At 44.5% G+C, this 12,836-nt stretch overlaps 1 pseudogene; it reads left to right on the plus strand.

The window, feature by feature from the left end:
• The first annotated feature begins 717 nt into the window (after window positions 1-717).
• LOC120681056 lies at window positions 718-12,588 on the plus strand (annotated as a pseudogene).
• Window positions 12,589-12,836: the final 248 nt, after the last annotated feature.

The raw sequence follows: 12,836 nt of genomic DNA on the forward strand, positions 1-12,836 counted from the left end.
ATGACAGTAAGGACAACATTCCTCCTTCGGAGCACGAGCAAGATTATATGGACATGCGTGATAGTGATGATGAGACATATGGTCCAGCTAATCCTGATCATGATGATTATTTCTAATACATGTATGATCCCTGCTGATTATTTTACTAGTTGTACAAATTAATTTCTAATACATGTACTCATTGGTTTACTCTTTTTAATTGCAGGTGATTGAGCAAAGATGGTAGGCAGCGGTGTGATGAGGCCCGTGTCGGCGATTTACAGCAGAGGGTCCGATGCAGCTGAGAACTCCAAGAGGGGTCGACATCGAGATCAACTACAGCTGAGGCCTCCAACAGCCCTCGAGGGAGAGGTAGGGCTTGAGGTAAGGGGGTTGCGAGGTTACCATCGCCTATAGCTTCATTGTCGCTTGAGGAGGAGGATGACGTACCTTCCACTCACAGCTCTGGTGATGAGGAGGAGGTACAGGGGGAGGAGGAGGAGGAGGAGGAGACAGAGGGTTCTGCTTCCTCTGGCTCGATGAACATCTAGTTGTGAGGTCCCTTGACCTTCCCTCCGCAACTGGGGAAAGGTAAGTAATACTTTTTCATTAACACAATAGAGACTAACAATTTATCTTATTCCCTTGCGTAGGAATTGGACGATGGTTGCTCCAAATATTCACAAACGCCTTCCCAATGGCATCCTGGGTCTTCTGTGCAGGCAACACTTCCCAGGCATGGTAGCATTTGGTGGATCCATGGAACCGGGGTACACGTTGGAGCACTACGTCGCCTTTCTCGATATGCCAGATCGGGAAGATAGGGTATTTAGAAACAAGGCGGAGCGGGTGATGGTTGAACTGTGGATAAGTCTTCCTCACACTACAATGGTATGTACATCGCTTTCAAAGGGAATTCGTGAATTAATGATAAGATTTGCCAAGTCTATATACAGGACTTCTACAGATGCGCGCCCGGACATGAGAGCACGGTGGCTGCTTTGGCTCACACAGCCTGTTTCAAACTCGTGAAGGATATGCATTACGAGGCGCACGTCCAGGCCGTCATATCCTACAATGCCAACTTCCTTAAGGTGAAAGTGTCAAAAGCTGAGGCAAGAAACATGAGACTAACCAGGGAACAATATATGCAGGTTCATATCGAACATTACTGATTTTTTCTAATACTAAGTACACTTAATTTTATCCTTTTATATGTGATTTACTTGATGTCGTGTAAGTTCTTGCGTGGTGGGTCACCGGGAATTTCCAGTGATGGGCCCACATGGTGGATAAGTGGTGTGTGGAGGGTTGGGAGGAGATGCACAGGGCTGTACCGGCAAATCCGGAGGCCCTGTGCGAAACTATGAACTGGGCCCTGGTGACATCGTTGCGGCCTACTAGTGACCAGTGAAGTACGAAAGGTGGAAGTGCAGACATCACGACTCGTGTCGTGCCTGGTGAGCGGTGATGGTGGAAGCGGAAAAGATTGCACTGCGGTCTGCGGATTCGATCGAAAGACAAATCGAGCGACATATTTCCTCTTCTATGACATATTTGAGCTACAGCTTGCTTCGTATTGGACCAAAAGATAACTAAAACAAAGCCTACTATATAACTATACCTACTATACTCATTATATTTTGGGGGCCCCTGAAATTTGCGGGCCTGTGCGGCCGCACGGCCCGCTGTTGGCGCCTACCAACGTCACCTAGCGATGACGCCCGCAGACACCAATTTGGGACGGCAGTATTTCATGAACCACGAATAGACCCGCAAGCGCACGGAATACCGCTGTAGCATTTTACCCGAGGGTATACCGAGGTGTCATTTATATTTTCGCAGAGAAGGCGATGAGTGAGAGAATATATAGATCATTTGGTGAGCTCTATCTAGATTGGATATTCTCATGCATAAACAGGGGTAAGATAATAACATGGTAGGAGGTAGTATGACACACACACAAACTACTCTCTTGAATAAAAGAAGAAAGGTTACTTTAGGTTCGGGCCGCCGGAGCGTAATACCCTACGTCCACTGAGAGATGTATTGCTCTTGTGTCTGTGGATGAGTCTATCCTCTGCCTTCAAGTCCCCTCCCGGACTTAGTCTTTCTCTAACGGACGCATCCCTTTTATAGCGCAAGGGAGGCGCGTACACAGGTGTTGGGCCCCGACAGGTGGGTCCAACGAGGATGTATAGTATACTATTAATAGACTTTAATGGTGTTACAGTGGTTGAGAATATCTTCCCGGATATGCTTCATCGCACTGTAGACTCTCTAACCGAAAGGAGCCTTAGTCCCATCGGCGAGGCGTCCGTTGAGGCGGTGTAGGTTGCGGCGTAGACTGTTGGGTCTACCGCATAGGCGTTATGATACTCCGTTGCCAAGCTGTCGTGTCTAACTGATGTAGTAGACTGACACGCGTGGCGTGGGTGGTGCCAGCGGCTGTACTGAGTGCCTTGGTAACGCGCGATCAACAGTACAGCCTGGCAAAAAGTCTCCTCGGGCTCTGCTCTGGCCAGGGCGCACTTAACGTCTCCCGTATTGAATGAGGTAGGTGGGCGAGTCTTCCCAAGGAAGACTGGTGGCCGCGCGCGTGCTTGCACCTGCAGACACGTGACGGCTCCGGACCACCCCAGGCGGGGTGTCTGTTCCTTCCCCGGAGAGGGGTCCGGATAGTATACGGGGGTCCGGGACCCCGTGGGAGGTATGGGGCCCCCGGCCGTTTTGGCCCTGAGCGCTCTCCGGGTTACGTGGCGACACCGGACCCGTCCCTGAGCGGGAAGCGGGTCTGGGACCATTGGTCCAGTGAGGTGGGGCCGGACCCCAGGGGTCCGGCTGCCCAGCTCCTTAGGGCGCAGTCATGGATAACTACGCGAGTCTGGATATAGCAAGAGGGGGTACCCTAGTCCAGAGGTACCGACACTAGAACAGTTGATAGAGTTCTAAGAACAAAAGACTAACCATCTCCAGCACAGGGCGATCATGCAATGCAAGCATTGAATAATAACGCAACCATGACAAGAAGCATATACTCGATAACTCAGAATATACTTCAAGCAAATATCGGTAACTATAGTCTAATTCTATTACAAACGACCGAATATTACAAGAGAGAGCTAGAGATGAACCCATAGCAGACTCTCGAGCAACTCCGGCAACTCGATGACTCCTAGACTTCTCCTAAACTCCACTAAGCCTAAAGACTATGCAAGGAATGCAAGAGAGGAAGAGGTGTGTGGTGTGTGTTCTATTCTCTACCCCCTTCTATTTATAGCAGGGATCCACCAGCCGCAGCACCCCAAACCGACGTTGTGAGCCAACAGGGAAGCGTCACGTGCCTTGGTTGAGGCGGTAGGGCCCACGGGCCTGGCCGGCCGACCAGGTAGGTCGGTCGGCCTGCCCAGGCTGCCAACCGCCCCCAACTTTCTGGAGTGGGTTTGTCTTGGTCTCCCCTTGTCCTAAAGTTGAGGCACGGCCTGCCCCAGCTGGGTTTGCTTCAGTTCTTGGGCTTCACTTGGTCCATTTGAGCCTGAATCGGTACTCTGATATTTTCTGTGATTTTGTGTTGGGCCAAAGTGTGCTTGTAACCTGCATATTAGCTTGAAAACACAATTTGCATATTCTAAAAGGTAAAGTGTGATTTAGGAACTTTATTGGATAAGGATGCGTGTAAGAAATGCAAACTCTCATGATTTTCTGATCAAGTTGACGCCTGGAAATGGTCGTTAGTGAGCGTCAACACCCGCACGGGCCTAGATACGGCCCTGGAGATGCACAACACTTGCAGGGAGCGGCGTTTGATGATGCCAGGCACACCACACCATAAGGGGGGTATGTGAATTCTTTTATTTATTCTAACACACAATTCTGCATAATTTCTAATCATGTTACTGTTTTTGCCCCGATCTCTGGCACATGGTGGCCAGCCTTGCTCCTAGTTCAAGGCATGGGTTTTGGCCCACAAGGGCATGGCGACGTCCGATGTCAACTACAACCCGGAGGACCCGCCCTCGGCGTACAGCAATGCGACCGTCCATATGGCAGCATCACTGAGTACACATCGGTGGCAAGGGAGGTCCATGCGCTAGAGTACGATTCGAGCACCCAGTCCCTTGATGGAGAAGTCGTCATGAGGGTAGGAGGAGGCAAGAAGCATGGGCAGTACTGGATTGGCGACAACACGCTCGATATGGCCACTACTCCCACACTCTCACAGATTCGAGCGAGGAGCACGAGCTCAAGCTCGGCCATATGCCCATGGCCGGACACTACACAGTTCCAGATGGAGGCACTCCAGGTTATTTCAGTTTTATTAGTCGTTCATTGATTTTTAGATACGTTTGTTTTGCATTGTAATATTAGGGTGAAATGTTGTAGGCCTAGCCGGAAGAAGAGAGGAGGGGATGGGAGGAGATGGAACAGAGGATGGAGGCCGAGCGACTGAGGATAGAAGCCGATCGGCAGAGGATGGAGAAGATATTTTAGTGGATGCAATTTTCTGCTCCACCTCCTCCTACAACTACTCCTGTAAGTATAAGTAATTTAGTTTGTATGTTTCTAGCTTAAATCTTGTCTCACATATGTAAAATCTTCTTCTTTGTGCAGAATCATTCGGGGGCATCGAATAATCGGCCTCATGACCCGGATTTATCGCCGTGGCAGCAATGGCCACATTAGTGAGTACTTATGGTTGTGGAACACTTTGTATGAACTTGATTTGTATGAGTTTTCTTGTATTTGCACTTGTGGACCATTTGTAGTTGTGGATGAACGATAACAATGTTTATTTGCTTTTATGAACTGTCTGTGATAATATTTGAGTGGGGCATCATATACGTGACCGAATAATAAAAACAGAACAAATCTAGGCACTTTGCCACTTTGCCGAGTGTTTTTTCCAAAGCACTCGACAAAGGTGTCTTTTTGTGAACCCTGAAAAACACCTTGGCCGAGTGTAGTGGCAAGGGCACACAACAAAGGTCCATGCTTTGCCGAGTGTTTCTACCCAGACACTCGGCAAAAGATCGGTTGTTGTCATGTGCCACGTGTGTAGGGTACTCGGCAAACTATGCAGGCTTTGCCAAGTGCCTGCCATCGTGGCACTCGGCAAAACCATGTAGCCGTCACTTTGGATGTCATGTGACGTATGCCGTGGGTGGCACTCAGCAAAGTTTTTGCCTAATGCTTTTAAGGCTTTGCCAAGTGGCACGTGCTCTCGGCGAATGCTCGGAATCCTATAGTCTGCAGCAACAGAGATCGAGCAAGGACTACTGAAGAAGACTCGAACCAATTGATGAGAGCTAATGGTTCATTCGTCCGTTGGTGGTTGGTTTCTTTCACATCATCTGTAGATCTGCTGACTGAAGCCGCAGTCACATGCAAGTCCACCTTGCTGCTTCAAGTTAAACTCGATCAGCACCATCGTTAGTTCAAAAGGCCAATTATCTATCTATCTCCCTGTACGATCTGAGGGCTTCATCAAGGAATAATCGAAAGGTCGTGTAGAAAGTAAATAAAAAAAGTGCGGGGAATTGTATGAAGCATCTTTTCTTATCACATCATCAATACATATGTTTTCCTTATGTGTACTAATATAAATTAAAAAAGATATGGGACATCTTTTCTTTCATGATCGTATGAACAAGGAATTTTTTCTTCTTTAATTTGGGCGACTTTTAGACCAACGTTAGTTAAGAAAGCGGTACGGTCTTGACGTCTAGTAGAAACGGTACACAGAAAGAGGAATTAATTTTTGGTTAAGACGTTAGTTAAGGAGATAAATTCCACTGATTTTTACCCTCTTTAACTAGGGTCATTTCATTTTGTTTCCTTCTCTTGCACTCTACAAGGAATTTCTTCTTCTTTTGGTATACTTTCTGCGGCAATGGTTCGACACGGCTGCACGAGGTCGATCCATTTTCCTTTGATTGGACAAATAAGAGGCAGTCACGTACGCGTTGATGCAACGGCGTCGTTGACGAGTTCTTACACGTGCCCGCCAAGTGCAAAATCACCGTCAATTGGCAGCTGAACAAGTAAACACGCTTGTCTTACATTGGCTCTTTGCTGCCCTTGACTATCTTCCAAACTATTGAGGCTTATTTTTATCTTTTCCAAGGATAAAAAGAAGAAGAAGAAAAAACAGCTTTTGGACGAAAAAAAGGATGTGCATGCGTGTGGTGGTTCTCGATCCATGAATCCGCCTTGATTATATGTCCATTGCAACGCTACAAAAATAATTTGTAGGGGTGTTCCATGTTTTCTTATGACGGCCAAAAACTGATCTGATTTAGCAAAATATATTTTAAAGATGAATGATGACATTATACACCCATAAAAATATATTTTTAAGAGGATTTTAGAGGCGGTGACGCCACCCGCGCTCGTCGCCCTCGGAGCTCGGGGCCCGCCCGCGTAGGGTCGCAGGCAGCCAGGCAAGCCCGCAGCCACACGGGCCAGCCGGCCAGCCGGCCAGGCTCCGGCCGCCAGCCGCCTACGGCCTACCGCACGCAGCGCACCGGCCGCCGGCGCAGGGACGCATGCCAGCCGAGCCAAGCCTAGTGAACTTATGGATTTGTGGTATTTTAGCACTTAGCAGTAATGAAGAATGAGGATATCATCAAATATTTTCAACTCATGAAGGAACATAAAATTATCTTGTAATTTGTAAATACTCTTAGTTTCAAAATTTTGTTCTCTATTAATTTAAGATATTTCTACTTTAATATGGTGATCATTTAGTAAGTCTATTATCTATATATTGAACAATTTTATATTATGAATAATTTGTGTTATTGGTACTCAACTATGCATCATTAATATATACTTCAGACTGTCAATTTTTTTGCACTAATTTTTAATTTTGAATACCTATCTCCCAAATGCTAAGCCCACCCCTGCACCTGAGCCGCCTCACCCCGCCGGCGCCCGATCTGCCCGCCCCGAGCTGGCCGGACATGTACTAGTGGCGCAAGTTCGAGTTCTTCGAGGATAAGGCGGCCGCCCGCGGCAGAGGCGGGGGAGGGGGTGGTGGCGGAGGGTCGTCCGCTGCTGTGCCGGCCGATATCGCGGGCCGCGTCACCTGCTGCTCAGGCAGCCGCAGCCGCGTCGCTGTGGGGTGCGACGACGGCACCGTTGGACTCCTCGACTGCGGGTTCCGCCTCTCCTACGGCTTCCAAGCTCACGCCTCCTCCGTCCTCTTCCTCCAGCAGCTCAAGGTACATGGCACGCAGACTCGATCTGATTGATGCTGCGGGTGGGATTGTTCTCCGCCTCGGGAAGTTGTTGGGTTTGTTGATAGCTTTCTTGTTACTGTACTAGTCAATGTCGTGTGCTACTGGTACATGTGTAATTAGGGTGCATTAGAAACAACATGATAAAAAAATGGCATATTTCTTCCTACGACTTGGAATCAGCTCCTGCTTATGATGACCAACTGTCGTGAAGCAGGCCAATCTCAGATAATCATAAGTCTTACACTCTGAGTTCTGAAGCAATGCCAGAAAATTGTATCGGGAATTGGACAAGTATATTGTTGAATTAATTGATTACATCAACATTTAGCATCAATGATTTCATTTGTTTTGGCCCATCAAGTTCCGTATTATGTATTTCCTATTACTGCACCGTGAAACATTTATGCACTGTATCATTGTGATTACTACACCAACATCATATACTTAATAACAACTTATCTGTCTATGTGATCAGCAAAGGAATGTTCTTGTCACCGTTGGAGATGTTGATCAGTCGTCTTCGCAGTCATCGCCAATATGTCTCAAGGTTTTCGACCTTGACAAAGTACAAGAAGAGGGATCAAGTACAACAACTCCTTTGTGTGTTCAAATTTTGCGGGTCTTCACCGATCACTTTCCTCAAGCAAAGGTAAATTCTCCTAATTAATTTTGATCCCAATGTAATGCATTTTAGATGATCTTTTATTATGAAGATTTGCATATGTTATATTAATGTTAACATGTGATTCTAGTTTGATTGCCTTATTTTGCTGACTTTCGCAGATTACATCATTTATGGTTCTAGAAGAAGCACCACCTATACTGTTGATTGCCATTGGACTTGACAATGGTCTCATTTATTGCATCAAAGGTGACATTGCACGTGAGCGTATTACACGCTTCAAGTTGCAGGTTGAGGCTGCTTCAGATGGCAGCACTAGTTTGCCTATCACTGGTCTTGGTTTTCGAGTTGAGGGGCAAGCACATCAGCTCTTTGCTGTAACTCCTAGTTCTGTAACCTTGTTCAACTTGCATGTTCAACCCCCAAGGAGGCAAACACTTGATCAGATTGGTTGCCAGACTAATGCTGTGGCAATGAGTGACCGAATGGTAAGGATGGATTAAACATGTCCCTCTGCTAATTTTCTAATTTCTAACCATATAGCTTTGTGGATTCTGTTTGCAAATTTTTGGGTAATTCAATATGCTTTATGACCTGTTACTTGTTTGGTTAGTTGCACGACTTACAAATAATTTAGGCAGGTGGGTACTGTTCATGACCAGAAGAAGCTTTACTAGCTGGAACTTCGTAGTTATTTCGTCGCCTAAGTGTAAGCCTCAAATTTGCTGCAACCTGCCAACTAAAATGCTGCTGCAGCAATTGATACTCTTGGCAGGTAATGTGTGTCAATTGTCCAAATAGTCTCAGTATATTGAAAAGGGACTCATAATCTACCAGATCATTATCCAATTTGTTACATATGTTTATCGTATGGTTTTGTCCACAAGACAATGTATACGATATTAGGAAACTTTAGGCTGGTTTAATAGTTTGGGCCAATTGTTTACTTTCTTGCGCATGCACTTCTTTATCTATCAGGCCTGTGTTGTTCTAATACATTTGTTATTAGAGCTCTATATTTCTAGCTGCAAACTTGATTTATTCCATATTCAATCAACAGGATCTAATTATCGGTAGACCTGAAGCTGTGTATTTCTATGAAGTTGATGGTAGGGGTCCTTGCTGGGCATTTGATGGTGAGAAAAAGCTTGTAGGTTGGTTTCGAGGCTATTTACTTTGCATTATTGAAGATCAGAGGACTCTGAAGGGTACCCTTAATGTTTATGACCTTAAGAATCGGCTGATTGCACATAGCATGCCTGTGGGGGATGTTTCACACTTGGTCTGTGAGTGGGGTTATGTTATTCTTATTATGGCTGACAAAAAGATTCTGTGCATTGGAGAAAAAGACATGGAAAGTAAGCTTGACATGTTGTTCAAGAAAAATCTTTACACAGTTGCAATCAATCTTGTACAAAGTCAGCAGGCTGATCCTGCTTTGACTGGTGAGGTGCTGCAGAAGTATGGTGACCATCTGTATGGGAAACAGGAATATGATGAGGCTATGTCCCAGTATATCCACACTATTGGTTATCTTGAACCACCATATGTTATACAGAAGTTCCTTGATGCAAAGCGCATCTACAACCTGACAAATTATTTAGAGATGTTACATGATAGAGGGTTAGCATCCAAAGACCACACCACGCTTCTGTTGAATTGCTATACCAAATTGAAAGATGTGGAGAAACTTAACGATTTCATCAAAGATGAAGATGGGATAGGTGAAATAAAGTTTGATGTGGAAACTGCTATAAGAGTGTGCCATGCTGCTGGATATCATGAGCATGCTATGTTTGTGGCAAAAAAGGCTGGGAGGCATGAGTTGTACTTGAAATTTTTACTTGAGGATCTGGGTAGATATGATGAGGCACTGCAATATATATCTAGTCTTGAGGCAAACCAAGCGGGTCTTACTGCAAAAGAATATGGAAAAATTCTTGTGGAACATAGACCTGCCGAAACAGTTGAAATACTGTTAAGGCTGTACCGATCTTGGAGATCCTACAACAAGAAGAGGTTCAAACGGCACGCATACCATCGCCAATGGATTTTGTGAACATATTTGTGCACAGCGCACAATATCTTATGGAATTTCTGGAAAATTATATCAAAGCAGTCAAGGAATCACCTGCGCAGACAGAAATTCATAACACCCTTCTGGAGCTCTATATTTCAAATGATTTGAGCTTCCCTTCTATCTCACATTGAGAATCACAATACCAAAGAAACGAACGGTAAGGAAACTACAAATGGCTATAAGTCTGGAACAAGAGACAAAGCAAATCTTGGAGAAGAAGATACTAAAATAGCAAAGAGTATTGTTGATAGGAGAAGGAAAGGGCTTGCATTACTCAAGTCTGCTTGGACATCTGAGATGCAAGATCCTTTGTATGATGTTGATCTTGCTCTTATTCTTTGTAATACACATGCATTCAAAGATGGATTGTTCTTTCTGTATGAGAAACTAAAACTTTACAAAGAAGTGATTAGTTGTTACAAGCAAGCTCACGATCACCAAGGTTTAATTGCATGCTGCAAGAAGCTTGGGGGCTCGTCTCAAGGAGGGGATCCATCTCTGTGGGCCGTGTGGGGTGATCTATTGAAGTATTTTGGGGAGCTCGAGGAAGATTGTTCTAAAGAAGTTAAAGAGGTCTTGACCTACATTGAAAAGGAGGATGTTGTGCCTCACATTGTTGTGCTACAGACACTATCGAAAAACCCATGCTTGACGCTCTCAGTTGTCAAGGATTACATTGCTCGCAAACTTGAGCAAGAATCAAAGTTTATTGAAGATGATAGAAAATCCATTGAATCAGGTTAGTAATTTATTTGTGAAGTTATTGTGATATATGTTCCCATTGCCATTCTTAGTACTTTTGAAATATGTAGGAGAAGGCATTTGTTTCCCATTGTGAAGTTATTGGTTCTTTGATAAATTGAAGATAGAAAAAAAATAATGGTTTTAGATACAATTCAAGATCAATTTAAAATAAGTACATGGCAAATTGGTGTTTGGTTGTAGGCATTAACTCATTACATGAGGGTGTTATTTGAGATGATGCTACCTCAAATGTAGTTCTAGTAATTTGTTTTATTTTCCCCTTGTACCCTGCAATCTTGGTATACCAGGGTTGCTGGAGGTAGCATAGCATTCAGCAGCTACACTCAGCATTCAGCAGCTACCCTTTACATGTGAGAAACCTATGTATTGGACCATATTCTCCCAGGTCACTGAATTTTTAAAATTGTCTTATACGTACAATGCAGCATGATAATATTATTAAAGTTCTAGTTTTCTTTTATTTAACCATACATCATAATATGATGAATTGTTCCCGACTTATTTTAGACACGGTCATTTTTTTCTAATATACTAAAATATAATTCTGAACTGCAATGATTCTCATGTGAAATACGCAGTGTTTAATATGGAGAATTATGGTAGAATAGCTTTGTTGGCAGAGCCTCCAGTTGTGGGCATGAACCTGGGTGCTTGCAATTGTGTGAGTACCTCCCTAAATAGTTCGACACTCCCCTTTCGTGAGACAACGGGGAAGTTCTTCTCCCCATGGTTGAATCAAACCTGGATGCTTGCAATTGTCTGAATACCTCCCTAAATGGTTCAGTACTCCCCTTTCTTTAGACGTGAGAACCTCCCTAAATGGTTTGGTACTCCCCTTTCTTGAAAGGGCAGTGAAATTCTTGAAATTGACTATGACCCACACCTGAGTTTCACTTAAGTCGTATTGATAATGCAAATTGAGCGTGCCTAAAGATTAACAGTCCTATAACAAGCACATGCACAAGTACCTTTTTTTTTTCTATTTCTTGTGTATGAAAGAAGGATCACCATAATCTTTTTTCAGATGCAGCATGATTTGTGAGTGGATATTTGAAACTTGGTAGCAAGAATAATCCACAACGATTGAAATTGAACATGCTGTGAATCATTACTCTTTTTACAGGAGGAGACAGAGTTGATGAAAAGGGAGATTGAAGATCTCAAGACAAATGTAAAGGTTTTCCAACTCAGCAAGTGTACAGCTTGTACTTTCACCCTTGATCTTCCAGCTGTCCATTTCATGCGCATGCATTCATTCCACCTCCGCTGCCTTGGGGACAATGAAAAAGAATGCCCGGAATGTGCACCTGAATATAGATCTGTTATGGAGGCAAAGCAGAAGCTAGAACAAAACGCCAGGGACCATGACCTATTTTTCAGGCAGTTGAGGGGTTCGAAGGATGGGTTTTCTGTCGTTGCGGACTATTTTAGCAAGGGCATAGTGAGCAAGACAACCGTACCACCCAAGAACGGCCGATATGGAAGGATCACTGGTGCTGCTTCTCCTTGTACAGCATTTATATGGTGTTATTTCCCTTTCTTTGGCGGTTGATCATATGCGGGGGCGTTCCTGCGTCCATCAATTATAGCAGGTTGAGGTACAGATAGCAAGTACCACTCATGTACCTGGTCATCCAATCTGGCCTCTTTCATCCATGCTGTGAGTTTTTTTTGTGTTGACATGGCATTGTAAATACTCATTTCCAGCGACCCCTTTTGCAGGCTGATGTTTCTTAGACAGTGCTGCACCTTACAGCATTGAGTTTTGATGTTTGGTTTATGCCCCCATTGTTAACAACAGAAGAATGACACGGATCATGTTTTTTGTATGTTTCAGCGATCAGCGAATATCTTGTGTATTTCTTTTTGGCAACCTGATGTATCCATGTCAGAGTTACTCATTCGTACTCCCATGCAATAAGCATTTTGTGTGATAAAATGTTTACAAAATTTTTGGAACAGTTTTTTTTTTTTTGTTGCTATGGTACCTTTTACATTCTTGCTTCATTCCGCATGTGGTCATACTGCCATGTAGACTCTTTGAGTCTGAACATTCCTGAGTTACTATTTGCAGTTGCAGCTTGATCGCCCCTGCTCCAGAATGCAGAGCAGCGCATGTGCTGCCTGGAAGATCGCATGATCACACGTT

This window comes from Panicum virgatum, chromosome 7N, assembly GCF_016808335.1.
Source record: "Panicum virgatum strain AP13 chromosome 7N, P.virgatum_v5, whole genome shotgun sequence".
Lineage (NCBI taxonomy): Eukaryota > Viridiplantae > Streptophyta > Magnoliopsida > Poales > Poaceae > Panicum > Panicum virgatum.